This window comes from Chiloscyllium punctatum, chromosome 30, assembly GCF_047496795.1.
Source record: "Chiloscyllium punctatum isolate Juve2018m chromosome 30, sChiPun1.3, whole genome shotgun sequence".
NCBI classification, from domain to species: Eukaryota; Metazoa; Chordata; class Chondrichthyes; order Orectolobiformes; family Hemiscylliidae; genus Chiloscyllium; species Chiloscyllium punctatum.
This window is the reverse complement of record NC_092768.1, coordinates 69076040-69091328: the sequence shown is the minus strand read 5'-3', so window position 1 is coordinate 69091328 and position 15289 is coordinate 69076040.

Genomic DNA, 15289 nt, shown 5'->3' with positions numbered 1-15289 from the left:
TCTGATAGTGTGGCACACCCTCAGTACTGACCTTCTGACAGTGTGGCACTCCATCAGTACTGTCACTCTGACAATACAGTACTCCCTCTGTACTGACCCTCTGACATTGCAGCACCCCCGCAGTCATGATTGCTTTGACAGTGTGGCAATCACTCTACACTGACCCTCTGACAGTGCAGCACTACCTCAGTATTCACCCTTTGGGAGTGTAGCAATCCCTCAGCACGGATTCATTTGCTGTGTAGACCTCCCTCAGCTCTGAGACTCTTGACAGTGTGGCACTACCTCGGTAATGATCCTATAACAGTGTGTTACTCCCTCAGTACTGACCCCTCTGACAGAGCCGCAGTTTCTCAGTACTGACACTCTGACAGTGCAGAACGCCCTCAGTATTGTCCCACTGAGAGTGTGGCTCTCCCTCAGTACTGCCCTTCTGACTGTGCAGCCCTCCCTCAGTACTGACCATCTGACAATGTGGCACTCCCTCTGAAAGGACACTATGGCAGTGCAGCGCTCCCATAGAAAGGAACCTCTCAGAATGTGTCACTCCCTCAGTACTGACGCCTCCGACAGTTCAGCATTCCCACAGTACTGAGCCTTTGGCAGTGCAGCACTCCCTCAGTACTGATCCTCTGACATTGCAGCACTCACTCAGAAGTTAACCCTCTGACAGTATGACACTCCCTCAGTACTGACCCTCTGACAGGGTGACACTCCCTCAGTACTGATCCTCTGACATTGCAGCACCCTCTCAGAAGTTAACCCTCTGACACTGTGACACTCCCTCAGTGCTGACCCTCTGACACTGTGACACTCCCTCAGTGCTGACCCTCTGACACTGTGACACTCCCTCAATAATGACCCTCTGACAGTGCAGCCGTCACTCAGTCTTGACACTACGGCAGTGTGGCACTCCCTCTGTGCTGACTCCCTGACAGTGTGACACACCCTCATACTGACCTTCTGACATTGCAGCAAATTTCGTTATGAACCGCTGACAGTGCAGTACTCCCTCTATACTGACCCTTTGGCAGTGTAACAATCCATCAGCACTGACCCACTGAGAGTGTGACACTCCCTCAGTGCTGCCCCTTTGATAGTGTGACACTCCCTAAGTACTGACCCTCTGACATTGCAGCACTCCCTCAGCACTGACCCCTCTGACAGTGTGACACTCCCTCAGTACTGAACCGCTGACAGTGCAGCACTCTCTCTGTACTGACCCTTTTGCTGTGTAGCACTCACTCAGCACTGTTTGGAAGTGTAGCACTCCATCAATACTGACCCTCTGACAGTGTGGCACTCCCTCAGTACTGACACTCTGACAGTGCAGCACTCCCTCAGTACTGACCCTCTGACAGTGTGGCACTACCTCAGTACTGACCCCTCTGAATGTGCCGCACTCCCTCAGTACTGACACTCTGAAAGTTCAGCACTCCCTCAGCACTGAGAGTCTGACAGTGTAGCACTCCCTCCGTCCTGACCCTCTGGCAGTGTGGCACTCCCGCAGTACTGAGCCTCTGACATTACAGCACCCCCGCAGTCATGACTGCTTTGACAGTGTCGCAATCACTCTGCAGTGACCCTCTGGCAGTGCAGAACTACCTCAGTACTCACCGTTTGGGAGTGTAGCACTCCCTCGGCACGGATTCTTTTGCTGTGTAGACCTCCCTCAGCTCTGAGACTCTTGACAGTGTGGCACTACCTCGGTAATGATCCTATAACAGTGTGTAACTCCCTCAGTACTGACCCGTCTGACCGAGCCACAGTCCCTCAGTACTGACAATCTGACAATGCAGAACGCCCTCAGTATTGTCACACTGAGAGTGTGGCTCTCCCTCAGTACTGCCCTTCTGACTGTGCAGCGCTCCCTGAGGACTGACAATCTGACAATGTGGCACTCCCTCTGTAAGGACACTATGAAAGTGCAGCACTCCCATCGAAACGACCCTCTCAGAATGTGGCACTCCCTCAGTACTGACCCGTCCGACAGTCCATCACTCCCACAGTAATGACCCTCTGACAGTGCAGCACTCCCTCTGTACTGACCCACTGACATTTCAGCACTCCTTTAGTGCTGACCCTCTGACAGTGCAGCACTCCCTCACTGTTGACCCTCTGACAGTGTGACAAACCTGCAGTTCTGATCATCTGACATTGCAGCACTCCCTCAGCACATACTATTTGGCAGTGCAGCACTCCCTCAGCACTTACTCTCTGACAGTGTGAGTCTCCCTCAGGACTGATCCTCCGACAGTGTGGCACTCCCTCAGTACTGACCCTCTGACAGTGCAGCACTCCCTCAGTACTGAACCTTTGGTAGTGCAGCACTCCCTCAGTGCTGACACTCTGGCAGTGTGACACTCCCTCAATACTGACACTCCGACATTGCAGCACTCCCTTTGTCCTGACCCATCTGACAGTATGGCACTCCCTCAGGACTGACACTGAGAGTGCAGCATTCCTTCAGTACTGACACTCGAACAATGCAGCACTCCCTCAGTACTGATCCTCTGACATTGCAGCACTCACTCAGAAGTTAACCCTCTGACAGTGTGACACTCCCTCAGTGCTGACCCTCTGACAGTGTGACACTCCCTCAGTACTGATCCTCTGACATTGCAGCACTCACACGGAAGTTAACCCTCTGACAGTGTGACACTCCCTCAGTGCTGACCCTCTGATAGTGTGACATTCTCTCAATACTGAACCTCTGACAGTGCAGCAGTCACTCAGTATTGACACTCCGGCAGTGTGGCACTCCATCTGTGCTGACCCCCTGACAGTGTGACACACCCTCAGTACTGACCCTCTGACATTGCAGCAATCCCTCGTTAAGAATCGCTGACAGTGCAGTACTCCCTCTATACTGACCCTTTGGCAGTGTAGCACTCCCTCAGCACTGACCCACTGACAGTGTGACACACCTTCAGTGCTGAACCTATGATAGTGTGACACTCCCTAAGTACTGACCCTCTGACATTGCAGCACTCCCTCAGCACTGACCCCTCTGACAGTGTGACACTCCCTCAGTGCTGACCCTCTGACAGTGTGACACTCCCTCAGTACTGATCCACTGACATTGCAGCACTCACTCAGAAGTTTACCCTCTGACAGTGTGACACTCCCTCAGTGCTGACCCTCTGACAGTGTGACACGCCCTCAATACTGACCCTCTGACAGTGCAGCAGACATTCAGTATTGACACTATGGCAGTGTGGCACTCCCTCTGTGCTGACCCCCTGACAGTGTGACACTCCCTCAGTACTGACCTTCTGACATTGCAGCAATTTTCGTTATGAACCGCTGACTGTGCAGTACTCCCTCTTTCCTGACCCTTTGGCAGTGTAACACTCCATCAGCACTGTCCCACTGACAGTGTGACACTCCCTCAGTGCTGACCCTTTGATAGAGTGACACTCCCTCAGTACTGACCCTCTGACATTGCAGCACTCCCTCAGCACTGACCCCTCTGACAGTGTGACATTCTCTCAGTACTGAACCGCTGACAGTGCAGCACTCTCTCTGTACTGACCCTCTGACAGTGTAGCACTCCCTCAGTACTGACCCTCTGTCATTGCAGCACTCCCTCAGTACTGACCCTTTGGGAGTGCAGCACTCCCTCAGCACGGACTCTTTGGCAGGGTAGACATCACTCAGCTCTGAGATTCTGACAGTGTGGCACTACCTCGGTAATGATCCTCTGATAGTGTGGCACACCCTCAGTACTGACCTTCTGACAGTGTGGCACTCCATCAGTACTGTCACTCTGACAATACAGTACTCCCTCTGTACTGACCCTCTGACATTGCAGCACCCCCGCAGTCATGATTGCTTTGACAGTGTGGCAATCACTCTACACTGACCCTCTGACAGTGCAGCACTACCTCAGTATTCACCCTTTGGGAGTGTAGCACTCCCTCAGCACGGATTCATTTGCTGTGTAGACCTCCCTCAGCTCTGAGACTCTTGACAGTGTGGCACTACCTCGGTAATGATCCTATAACAGTGTGTTACTCCCTCAGTACTGACCCCTCTGACAGAGCCGCAGTTTCTCAGTACTGACACTCTGACAGTGCAGAACGCCCTCAGTATTGTCCCACTGAGAGTGTGGCTCTCCCTCAGTACTGCCCTTCTGACTGTGCAGCCCTCCCTCAGTACTGACCATCTGACAATGTGGCACTCCCTCTGAAAGGACACTATGGCAGTGCAGCGCTCCCATAGAAAGGAACCTCTCAGAATGTGTCACTCCCTCAGTACTGACGCCTCCGACAGTTCAGCATTCCCACAGTACTGAGCCTTTGGCAGTGCAGCACTCCCTCAGTACTGATCCTCTGACATTGCAGCACTCACTCAGAAGTTAACCCTCTGACACTGTGACACTCCCTCAGTGCTGACCCTCTGACACTGTGACACTCCCTCAGTGCTGACCCTCTGACAGTGTGACACTCCCTCAATAATGACCCTCTGACAGTGCAGCCGTCACTCAGTATTGACACAACGCAGTGTGGCACTCCCTCTGTGCTAACTCCCTGACAGTGTGACACACCCTCAGTACTGACCTTCTGACATTGCAGCAAATTTCGTTATGAACCGCTGACAGTGCAGTACTCCCTCTATACTGACCCTTTGGCAGTGTAGCACTCCCTCAGCACTGACCCACTGACAGTGTGACACTCCCTCAGTGCTGACCCTTTGATAGTGTGACACTCCCTAAGTACTGACCCTCTGACAGTGTGACACTCGCTCAGTACTGACCCTCTGTCAGTGTGACACTCGCTCAGTACTGATCCTCTGACAGTGCAGCACTCTCTCTGTACTGACCCTTTTGCAGTGAAGCATTAACTCAGGACTGTTTGGAAGTGGAGCACTCCTTCAATACTGACCCTCTGACAGTGTGGCACTCCCTCAGTACTGACACTCTGACAGTGCAGCACTCCCTCAGAACTGACCCTCTGACAGTGTGGCACTACCTCAGAACTGACCATTCTGAATGTGCCGCACTCCCGCAGTACTGACACTCTGACAGTGCAGCACTCCCTCAGTACTGACCCTCTGACAGTGCAGCACTCCCTCAGTACTGACTCACTGGCAGTGCGGCACTCCCTCAGTATTGACCCTCTGACAGTGCAGCACTCCCTCAGTACTGACACTCTACTGAGTGGCACTCCATCAGAACTGATCGTCTGACAGTGTGGCACTAGCTCAGCATTGACCCCTCCGACAGTGCAGCACCCCTTCAATACTGTCCTTCTGACAGTGTGGCACTCCCTCAGTACTGACCCTCTGACAGTGTGGCACTACATCAGTACTGACCCCTCTGAATGTGCCGCACTCCCTCAGTACTGACACTCTGACAGTGCAGTACTCCCTCAGTAATGACAGTCTGACAGTGTAGCACTCCCTCAGTCCTGACCCTCTGGCAGTGTGGCACTCCCTCAGTACTGACCCTCTGACATTGCAGCACTACCTCAGTACTCACCATTTGGGAGTGTAGCACTCCCTCAGCACGCATTCTTTTGCTGTGTAGACCTCCCTCAGCTCTGAGACTCTTGACAGTGTGGCCCTACGTCGGTAATGATCCTATGACAGTGTGTTACTCCCTCAGTACTGAGCCCTCTGACAGAGCCGCAGTCCCTCAGTACTGACACTCTGACAGTGCAGAACGCCCTCAGTATTGTCCCACTGAGAGTGTGGCTCTCCCTCAGTACTGACCCTCTGACTGTGCAGCCCTCCCTCAGTACTGACCATCTGACAATGTGGCACTCCATCTGTAAGGACACTATGACAGTGCAGCGCGCCCACAGAAAGGACCCTCTCAGAATGTGGCACTCCCTCAGTACTGACACCTCCGACAGTCCAGCACTCCCTCAGTGCTGACCCTGTGATAGTGCAGGACTCCCACTGTCCTGACCCTCTGACATTGCAGCACTCTCTCATTACTGACCCTCCGACCGTGCAGCAATCCCTCTACTGACCCTCTGACAGTGCAGCATTCCCTCAGTAATGACCCTCCAACAGTGTGGCACTACCTCAATGCTGACCCTCTGACATTTCAGCACTCCTTCAGTGCTGAACCTCTGACAGCGCAGCACTCCCTCACTATTGACCCTCTGACAGTGTGACAATCCTGCAGTTCTGATCATCTGACATTGCGGCACTCCCTCAGGACTTACTATTTGGCAGTGTGAGTCTCCCTCAGGACTGATTCTCTTACAGTGTGGCACTCACTCCGGACTGACCCTATGACAGTGCAGCACTCCCTCAGTACTGAGCCTTTGGCAGTGCAGCACTCCCTCAGTGCTGACCCTCTGGCAGTGTGACACACCCTCAATACTGACCCTCTGACATTGCAGCAATCCCTCGTTCTGAACCGCTGACAGTGCAGTACTCCCTCTATACTGACCCTTTGGCAGTGTAGCACTCCCTCAGCACTGACCCACTGACAGTGTGACACTCCCTCAGTGCTGACCCTTTGATAGTGTGACACTCCCTAAGTACTGATCCTCTGACATTGCAGCATTCCCTCAGCACTGACCCGTCTGACAGTGTGACACTCTCTCAGTACTGAACCGCTGACAGTGCAGCAATCTCTCTGTACTGACCCTTTTGCAGTGAAGTACTCACTCAGGACTGTTTGGAAGTGGAGCACTCCTTCAATACTGACCCTCTGACAGTGTGGCACTCCCTCAGTACTGACACTCTGACAGTGCAGCACTCCCTCAGTACTGACCCTCTGACAGTGTGGCACTACCTCAGAACTGACCCCTCTGAGTGTGCCACACTCCCTCAGTACTGACACTCTGACAGTGCAGCACTCCCTCAGTACTGACCCTCTGACAGTGTGGCACTCCCTCAGTACTGACCCTCAGACATTGCAGCACCCCCGCAGTCATGACTGCATGGACAGTGTGGCAATCACTCTGCACTGACCCTCTGACAGTTCAGCACTACCTCAGTACTCACCCTTTGGGAGTGTAGCACTCCCTCAGCACGGATTCTTTTGCTGTGTAGACCTCCCTCAGCTCTGAGACTCTTGACAGTGTGGCACTACCTCGGTAATGATCCTATGACAGTGTGTTACTCCCTCAGTACTGACCCCTCTGACAGAACCGCAGTCCCTCAGTACTGACACTCTGACAGTGCAGAACGCCCACAGTATTGTCCCACTGAGAGTGTGGCTCTCCCTCATACTGACCCTCTGACTGTGCAGCCCTCCCTCAGTACTGACCGTCTGACAATGTGGCACTCCCTCTGTAAGGACACTATGCAGTGCAGCGCTCCCATAGAAAGGACCCTCTCAGAATGTGGCACTCCCTCAGTACTTACCCCTCCGACAGTCCAGCACTCCCTCAGTACTGACCCTGTGAAAGTGCAGGACTCCCTCTGTACTGACCCTCTGACATTGCAGCACTCCCTCAGTACTGACCCTTTGACAGTGTGGCACTCCCTCGGTACTGACCCTCTGACAGTGCCGCACTCACTCAATACTGACACTCTCACAGTGCAACACTCCCTCATTACCGAACTTCTGACAGTGTGGTACTCCCCAGTACTGTCACTCTGACAGTGCAGCATTCCCTCAGGACTGACCCTCTGACTGTGCAGCACTCCCTCAGTACTCACCCTCTGACATTGCAGCACTCCCTCAATAATGTCCCTCTGACAGTGTGGCAATCCCTCAATATTGTCCCTCTGACAGTGTGTCACTCCCTCAGAACTGACCCTCTGACAGTGCAGCACTCCCTCAATACTGACCCTTTGGGAGTGTAGCACTCCCTCAGCACGGACTCTTTGGCAGGGTAGACCTCACTCAGCTCTGAGATTCTGACAGTGTGGCACTACCTCGGTAATGATCCTCTGATAGTCTGGCACACCTTCAGTACTGACCCCTCTGACAGTGCCGCGCACCCTCAGTACTGACCTTCTGACAGTGTGGCACTCCATCAGTACTGTCACTCTGACAGTGCAGTACTCCCTCAGTACTGACCCTCTGACAGTGCAGCACTCTCTCAGGACTGACCCTCTCACAGTTCAGCTCTCTCAGTAATTACCCTCTGACATTTCAGCGCTTCCTCCGTCCCTTCCCTCTGACCATGCTGCACCCCCTCAATACTGACTGTCCGACAGTGCGGTGATCCCTCAGGACTGATCCTCTGACATTTCAGCGCTTCCTCCATCCCGATCCTCTGACAATGCTGCACTCCCTCAATACTGACTCTCTGGCAATGCAGCTGGCCCTCAGTACTGACTGTCCAACAGTGCGGTGATCTGTCGTGACCGATTCATGACAGTGTGAACCTGACTCCGTACTGACGCTCTGATAGTGCAGCATTCCCTCAGTCTAGCATTCCTGACAGTGCAGCATCCACTCAGTACTGACCCTCTGACAGAGTGACACTCCCCCAGTACTGACCATCTGACAGTACAGTACTCCCTCAGTACTGACCCTCTGACAGTGCAGTACTCCCTTAGTACTGACCCTCTGATAGTGTGACACACCCGCAGTACTGACCCTCTGATAGTGCAGCAGTCCCTCAGTCCAGCTTTCCTGACTGTGCAGCATCCACTCAGTACTGACCCACTGACAGTGTGACACACCCTCAGTACGGACCCTCTGACATTGCAGCAATCCCTCATTATGAACCGCGGACAGTGCAGTACTCCCTCTGTACTGACACTCTGGCAGTGTAGCACTCTCTCAGCACTGATACGCTGACAGAGTGACATTCCCTCAGTACTGACCTTCTGACCTTTCAGCAATCCCTCAGGACTGACCCCTCTGATAGTGCAGCTCTCCCTCAGTACTGACCCCTCTGACAGTGTGACACTCCCTCAGTCATGACCCCTCTGACAGAGCAACACTATCTCAGCACTGACCCTATGGTAATGTGGCACTCTCTCAGTACTGACCCTCTGACAGTTCAGCTCTCTCTCAGTAATTACCCTCTGACATTTCAGAGCTTCCTGCGTCCCGACCCTCTGACAATGCTGCACTCCCTCTATACTGACTATCTGGATTTGCAGGAATCCTCAGTACTGACCCTCTGGCAGTGCAGCACTCCCTCTGTACTGACTCTCTGACAGTGCAGCAATCCCTCAGTACTGACCCTCTGGCAGTGCAGCACTCCCTCTGCACTGACTGTCTGACAGTGCAGCACTCCCTCAGTACTGACCCTCTGGCAGTGCAGCACTCCCTCTGCACTGACTCTCTGACAGTGCAGCACACCCTCAGTACTAACCCTCTGACAGTGCAGCACTCCCTCAGTATTGACCAACTGACTGTGCAGTACTCCCTCAGTACTGACCCTTTGGCAGTGCAGCACTCCCTCAGTACTGACCATCTGGTAGTCTAACACTCCGTCAATACTGACACTCCGACATTGCAGCACTCCCTTTGTACTGACCCATCTGACAGTGTGGCACTCCCTCAGTACCGACAATGAGAGTGCAGCATTCCCTCAGTACTGACCCTCGAACAATGCAGCACTCCCTCAGTACTGATCCCTTGACATTGCAGCACTCACTCAGACGGTAACCCTCTGACAGTGTGACACTCACTCAGTGCTGACCCTCTGACAGTCTGACACTCCCTAAGTACTGATCCTCTGACATTGCAGCACTCACTCAGAAGTTAACCCTCTGACAGTGTGACACTCCCTCAGTGCTGACCCTCTGACAGTGTGACACTCCCTCAATAATGACCTTCTGTCCTTGCAGCAATCCCTCAGTACTGACCCCTCTGATAGTGCACACTCTCTCTTTTCTGACCCGCTCACAGTTCAACTCTCTCAGTCATTACCCTCTGACATTTCAGCGCTTCCTGCATCACCCTCTGACAATGCGCCACTCCCTCCATACTGACTTTCGGACTTTGCAGGAATCCCTCAGTACTGACCCTCTGACAGTGCAGCACTCCCTCAGTACTGACCCTCTGACAGTGTAGCACTCACGCAGCACTGACACTTGGGCAGTGCAGAACTCAGTCGGTACTGACCCTCGGACAGTGTGGCACTCCCTCAGTTCTGACCCTTTGGCAGTGTAACACTCACTCTGCACTGACTGTTGGCAGTGTAGCACTCCCTCACGCGAACCCTCTGACAGTGTGGCACTCCCTCAGTACTGGCAGTCTGACAGTGCAGCACTCCCTCAGCACTGACACTCTGACAGTGCAGCAATCCTTCAGTACTGGCCCTTTGGCAGTGCAGAACTCCCGCGGTACTGACCATTTGGCAGTGGTGCTCTCCCTCAGTACTAACCCAATGACAGTGCAGCACTCCCTCAGTACTGACACTCTGACAGTGCAGCACACTCTCAGGACTGACCCTCTCACAGTTCAGCTCTCTCAGTAATTACCCTCTGACATTTCAGCGCTTCCTGCGTCCCGACCCTCTGACAACGCTGTTATCGCTCTATACTGACTCTCTGGATTTGCAGGAATCCCTCAATAATGACATTCTGACATTGCCGCACTCCCTCAGTACTGACCCTCTGACAGTGCAGCACTCCCTCAGTACTGACCCTCTGTCTGTGTAGCACTCCCGCTGAGCTGACACTCTGACAGTGCAGCACTCCCTCAGTACTGACCCTCTGACAGTGCAGCACTCCCTCAGTACTGACCCTTGACAGTGCATCACACCCTCAGTACTGACTCTCTGAGAGTGCCGAACTCCCTCAGTAGTGACCCTATGACAGTGCAGCACTCCCTCAGTACTGACACTCTGACTGAGTGGCACTCCATCAGAACTGATCGTCTGACAGTGTGGCACTACCTCAGTACTTACCCTCTGACAGTGCTGCACCACTTCAATACTGACCCTCTGACAGTGTGGCACTCCCTCAGTACTGACCCTCTGACAGTGTGGCACTACCTCAGTACTGACCCCTCTGAATGTGCCGCACTCCCTCAGTACTGACGCTCTGACAGTGCAGCACTCCCTCAGTACTGACAGTCTGACAGTGTAGCACTCCCTCAGTCCTGACCCTCTGGCAGTGTGGCACTCCCTCAGTACTGACCCTCTGACAGTGCAGCAATCCCTCAGTACTGACCCTCTGGCAGTGCAGCACTCCCTCTGCACTGACTGTCTGACAGTGCAGCACTCCCTCAGTACTGACCCTCTGGCAGTGCAGCACTCCCTCTGCACTGACTCTCTGACAGTGCAGCACACCCTCAGTACTAACCCTCTGACAGTGCAGCACTCCCTCAGTATTGACCAACTGACTGTGCAGTACTCCCTCAGTACTGACCCTTTGGCAGTGCAGCACTCCCTCAGTACTGACCATCTGGTAGTCTAACACTCCGTCAATACTGACACTCCGACATTGCAGCACTCCCTTTGTACTGACCCATCTGACAGTGTGGCACTCCCTCAGTACCGACAATGAGAGTGCAGCATTCCCTCAGTACTGACCCTCGAACAATGCAGCACTCCCTCAGTACTGATCCCTTGACATTGCAGCACTCACTCAGACGGTAACCCTCTGACAGTGTGACACTCACTCAGTGCTGACCCTCTGACAGTCTGACACTCCCTAAGTACTGATCCTCTGACATTGCAGCACTCACTCAGAAGTTAACCCTCTGACAGTGTGACACTCCCTCAGTGCTGACCCTCTGACAGTGTGACACTCCCTCAATAATGACCTTCTGTCCTTGCAGCAATCCCTCAGTACTGACCCCTCTGATAGTGCACACTCTCTCTTTTCTGACCCTCTCACAGTTCAACTCTCTCAGTCATTACCCTCTGACATTTCAGCGCTTCCTGCATCACCCTCTGACAATGCGCCACTCCCTCCATACTGACTTTCGGACTTTGCAGGAATCCCTCAGTACTGACCCTCTGACAGTGCAGCACTCCCTCAGTACTGACCCTCTGACAGTGTAGCACTCACGCAGCACTGACACTTGGGCAGTGCAGAACTCAGTCGGTACTGACCCTCGGACAGTGTGGCACTCCCTCAGTTCTGACCCTTTGGCAGTGTAACACTCACTCTGCACTGACTGTTGGCAGTGTAGCACTCCCTCACGCGAACCCTCTGACAGTGTGGCACTCCCTCAGTACTGGCAGTCTGACAGTGCAGCACTCCCTCAGCACTGACACTCTGACAGTGCAGCAATCCTTCAGTACTGGCCCTTTGGCAGTGCAGAACTCCCGCGGTACTGACCATTTGGCAGTGGTGCTCTCCCTCAGTACTAACCCAATGACAGTGCAGCACTCCCTCAGTACTGACACTCTGACAGTGCAGCACACTCTCAGGACTGACCCTCTCACAGTTCAGCTCTCTCAGTAATTACCCTCTGACATTTCAGCGCTTCCTGCGTCCCGACCCTCTGACAACGCTGTTATCGCTCTATACTGACTCTCTGGATTTGCAGGAATCCCTCAATAATGACATTCTGACATTGCCGCACTCCCTCAGTACTGACCCTCTGACAGTGCAGCACTCCCTCAGTACTGACCCTCTGTCTGTGTAGCACTCCCGCTGAGCTGACACTCTGACAGTGCAGCACTCCCTCAGTACTGACCCTCTGACAGTGCAGCACTCCCTCAGTACTGACCCTTGACAGTGCAGCACACCCTCAGTACTGACTCTCTGAGAGTGCCGAACTCCCTCAGTAGTGACCCTATGACAGTGCAGCACTCCCTCAGTACTGACACTCTGACTGAGTGGCACTCCATCAGAACTGATCGTCTGACAGTGTGGCACTACCTCAGTACTTACCCTCTGACAGTGCTGCACCACTTCAATACTGACCCTCTGACAGTGTGGCACTCCCTCAGTACTGACCCTCTGACAGTGTGGCACTACCTCAGTACTGACCCCTCTGAATGTGCCGCACTCCCTCAGTACTGACGCTCTGACAGTGCAGCACTCCCTCAGTACTGACAGTCTGACAGTGTAGCACTCCCTCAGTCCTGACCCTCTGGCAGTGTGGCACTCCCTCAGTACTGACCCTCTGACAGTGTGGCACTACCTCAGTACTGACCCCTCTGAATGTGCCGCACTCCATCAGTACTGACGCTCTGACAGTGCAGCACTCCCTCAGTACTGACAGTCTGACAGTGTAGCACTCCCTCAGTCCTGACCCTCTGGCAGTGTGGCACTCCCTCAGTACTGACCCTCTGACATTGCAGCACCCCCGCAGTCATGACTGCTTTGACAGTGTGGCAATCACTCTGCACTGACCCTCTGACAGTGCAGCACTACCTCAGTACTCACCCTTTGGGAGTGTAGCACTCCCTCAGCACGGATTCTTTTGCTGTGTAGACCTCCCTCAGCTCTGAGACTCTTGACAGTGTGGCCCTACGTCGGTAATGATCCTATGACAGTGTGTTACTCCCTCAGTACTGACCCCTCTGACAGAGCCGCAGTCCCTCAGTACTGACACTCTGACAGTGCAGAACGCCCTCAGTATTGTCCCACTGAGAGTGTGGCTCTCCCTCAGTACTGACCCTCTGACTGTGCAGCCCTCCCTCAGTACTGACCATCTGACAATGTGGCACTCCCTCTGGAAGGACACCATTACAGTGCAGCGCTCCCATAGAAAGGACCCTCTCAGAATGTGGCACTCCCTCAGTACTGACCCCTCCGACAGTCCAGCACTCCCTCAGTACTGACCCTGTGACAATGCAGGACTCCCTCTGTACTGACCCTCTGACATTGCAGCACTCTCTCAGTACTGACCCTCCGACCGTGCAGCACTCCCTCACTATTGACCCTCTGACAGTGTGACAATCCTGCAGTTCTGATCATCTGACATTGCAGCACTCCCTCAGAACTTACTATCTGGCAGTGTAGCACTCCCTCAGCACTCACTCTCTGACAGTGTGAGTCTCCCTCATGACTGATCGTCCTACAGTGTGACACTCCGTCAATACTGACACTCCGACATTGTAGCACTCCCTCAGTCCTGACCCTCTCGCAGTGTGGCACTCCCTCAGTACTGACCCTCTGACATTGCAGCACTCACTCAGAAGTTAACCGTCTGACAGTGTGACACTCCCTCAGTGCTGACCCTCTGACGTTGCAGCACCCCCTCAGTGCTGACCCTCTGACAGTGCAGCACTCTCTCAGTATTAACCATCTGACAGTGCAGCACTCCCGCAATGCTGACCCTCTGACAGTGGAGCACTCCCTCACTATTGACCCTTTGTCATTGCAGCACTCCCCCAATGCTGACCATCTGACAGTGCAGCACTCCCTCACTATTGACCCTCTGACAGTGCAGCACTCGTTCAGTACTGACCCTTTGGCAGTGTATCAGTCCCTCAGCACTGAGCCTCTGACAGTGTAACACTACCTTTGTACTGACCCTCTGACAGTGTGGCACTACCTCAATGCTGACCCTCTGAAATTTCAGCACTCCTTCAGTGCTGACCCTCTGACAGTGCAGAACTCCCTCACGATTGACCCTCTGACAGTGTGACAATTCTGCAGTTCTGATCATCTGACATTGCAGCACTCCCTCAGCACTTAATATTTGGCAGTGTTGCACTCCCTCAGCACTCACTCTCTGACAGTGTGAGTCTCCCTCAGGACTGATCCTCCTACAGTGTGGCACTCCCTCAGTACTGACCCTCTGACAGTGCAGCACTCCCTCAGTACTGACGGTCTGACAGTGCAGCACCCTCTCAGGACTGACCCTCTCACAGTTCAGTTCCCTCAGTAATTACCCTTTGACAATTCAGCGCTTCCTGCGTCCCGACCCTCTGACAATGCTGATCTCACTATATACTGATTCTCTGGATTTGCAGGAATCTCTCAGTACTGACACTCTGACAGTGCCGCACTCCCTCAGTACTGACCCTCTGACAATGCAGCACTCCCTCAGTACTGACTCTCTGGCAGTGCCGCACTTCCTCAGTACGGACTCTCTGACAGTGCAGCAATCCCTCAGTACTGACCGTCCGACAGTGCAGCACTCCCTCAGTACTGACTCTCTGACAGTGCCGCACTCCCTCAGTAGTGACCCTCTGACAGTGCAGCACTCCCTCAGTACTGACACTCTGACTGAGAGGCACTCCATCAGAACTGATCGTCTGACAATGTGGGATTACCTCAGTATTGACCCCTCTGACAGTGCAGCACCCCTTCAAGACTGACCCTCTGACAGTATGGCACTCCCTCAGTACTGACCCTCTGACTGTGCAGCCCTCCCTCAGTACTGACCATCTAACAATGTGGCACTCCCTCTGTAAGGACACTATGACAGTGCAGCGCTCCCATAGAAAGGACCCTCTAAGAATGTGGCACTCCCTCAGTACTGACCCCTCCGACAGTCCAGCAC